Raw genomic sequence first — 2,746 nt, 5'->3', positions numbered from 1 at the left:
GGTCTGGGAACACAGCGCCACCTGCAGGACGGAGGAACACAGGGCGGTTAGACTGGGAGAGCGCCATGGTCTGGGAACACAGCGCCACCTGCAGGAGGGAGGAACACAGGGCGGTTAGACTGGGAGAGCGCCATGGTCTGGGAACACAGCGCCACCTGCAGGACGGAGGAACACAAGGCGGTTAGACTGGGAGAGAGACATGGTCTGGGAACACAGCGCCACCTGCAGGAGGGAGGAACACAGGGCGGTTATACTGGGAGAGAGCCATGGTCTGGGAACACAGCGCCACCTGCAGGACGGAGGAACACAGGGCGGTTAGACTGGGAGAGAGCCATGGTCTGGGAACACAGCGCCACCTGCAGGACGGAGGAACACAGGGCGGTTAGACTGGGAGAGAGCCATGGTCTGGGAACACAGCGCCACCTGCAGGAGGGAGGAACACAGGGCGGTTAGACTGGGAGAGAGCCATGGTCTGGGAACACAGCGCCACCTGCAGGACGGAGGAACACAGGGCGGTTAGACTGGGAGAGAGCCATGGTCTGGGAACACAGCGCCACCTGCAGGAGGGAGGAACACAGGGCGGTTAGACTGGGAGAGCGCCATGGTCTGGGAACACAGCGCCACCTGCAGGACGGAGGAACACAGGGCGGTCGGTTGGACTGGTTTTGTGGGCGGGGCTGGTCCTGGTGGCGGTGACGGTAGAAACACACTTTAAAGGATAGCTGAATATCGACTGGGATTTAAAATACTTTAAGTAGACATTTTTTGCATACATGGTAAGGGGCAGTCTATGGGCTGCTTTGCAAAATAAGTAGGTTAATGGGGACATTTTGAATGATCTGGTGGATACTATAAAGTTTATTTTACCGTCACTGTGGCATTTCTTGAATGATTTATTTACTTCAAGTTGTGAGAAGAAACTCTGCAAGTAATTATTTAACAGGGGGCTGCGTTCCAACGCTTCAATCGACAGTTCAATTTGGGACCAAGCAACCGAGGCTTCAGTCTCACAAAGTTTATTTGAGTGCATTATCGTCCACATTAGCATTTTGCCATATATACCCTTTCTCTGGATAAAAAGCATTTAATGCTAAAGAAAAAGCCCTCTCTCTCATGTATTATAATTTGAGCTATTCTTCATCCAACATATTTCAGTTTAGTTCAGTGTTGTTTATAAATCCTTCACAGGCCAATGCAACTGTAAGAAATGTCTAAAAGTGCACACTCTGAAATTAAATCAACAAACCATCAGTCAAACACGAAGGGCGTTTAAATGTAAAAACATGTCAAAACAAAAGAGAAGTGCACTTAAATGTAAAAACATGTCACAAAAAAAGGGATCTCTTAAAGGAACCTTTGCGTTTCACTGAACCACCGTGGGCACCATCCCCTATTCCACTTCAAGCTATACTTTTGACATTCACCGACAGAATCCATCCCTCCTATAATTTCAGTCCCAACGGTGCAGGAGGAACGACCAATTCTCTGATCTCTTCACTTCCTGAAGAGTGTGCGTTTATTCCTCCACATTTATTGAGTCGCACAGACCCCGGGGCGGAGTGCTTCAGTCCCCGTACCGATCACCGTTTACTGCGCTCAGAGGACCGCCTCTGACACACGTCAGAGATGAAAGGGTGCAGCACACTCCTCCTCACGTCTCCAACTCCCTGACGCTGGTGTGAGGATGACAGCCCCTTCTGAACGAGATGCGGGGCCTTTTGTCTCCCGGTTTGATGGGCAGGGACGTCCCCATCGCCATAGAAACGAGGCACTTAAGGGCCTGGTGGCATGCGACGCCTTTTGTGTTCGAAGAAGACAGACGGTGGAGCTAGGCTCACGGAAAATCAATCGGGGAGACGGAGTGAGGGGGGGGGCATTACCCAAATCATCACACAGAGCATATATATATAAGAGAGAGAGGGAGAGAGAGAGAGAGAGAGAGAGAGAGAGAGAGAGAGAGAGGTGGATAGAGGGAGAGAGAGAGAGAGAGAGAGAGAGAGGTGGATAGAGGGAGAGAGAGAGAGAGAGAGAGAGAGAGAGAGAGAGAGAGAGAGAGAGAGAGAGAGAGAGAGAGAGAGAGAGAGAGGTGGATAGAGGGAGAGAGAGAGAGAGAGAGAGAGAGAGAGGGGGATAGAGGGAGGGAGAGAGAGAGAGAGAGACACACACAGAAAGAGAGAGTGAGTGAGTGAGTGAGTGAGAGAGAGAGAGAGAGAGAGAGAGAGAGAGAGAGAGAGAGAGAGAGAGAGAGAGAGAGAGAGACAACACACACCTTCAAACACCACGAAACTATACTGCCCCACACACTCAAATGTACACAAACACACACACACACACACACACACACACACACACACACACACACACAGCAGGGGGCGGGGCGCAGAGGGCCCTCTACATCTGGCCCCTGGGAGCCGGACGAGGGACGGGGGACAGCTGGGGGGTCGACAGCAGCCTGGAGAACATCTGCAGGGGCCGCAGGGCCTCTCAGCGGGGGGCCGGTGATGGGGTGGGGGGTGGAGGGTGGAGGGTGGTGGTGGTGGGGGTGGGGGCTGGTGATGGGGTGGGGGGTGGAGGGTGGAGGGTGGTGGTGGTGGGGGTGGATGGACGTGGTCTGGACCTCTCAGCCCCGCCCCTCTCGGACCCCCCGCTGGGCACACAGGTGTCGTTTTAATCCCCGACCAGGATGGGGGGGGGGGGGGGGGGGGGGGGGGGGGTAATGGGCTTGAAATGCGCTCGCTGGCGTTGA

The sequence above is a fragment of the Pollachius pollachius genome, assembly GCF_949987615.1.
Source record: "Pollachius pollachius genome assembly, chromosome: 12".
NCBI classification, from domain to species: Eukaryota; Metazoa; Chordata; class Actinopteri; order Gadiformes; family Gadidae; genus Pollachius; species Pollachius pollachius.
This window is presented reverse-complemented; position numbering follows the sequence as displayed.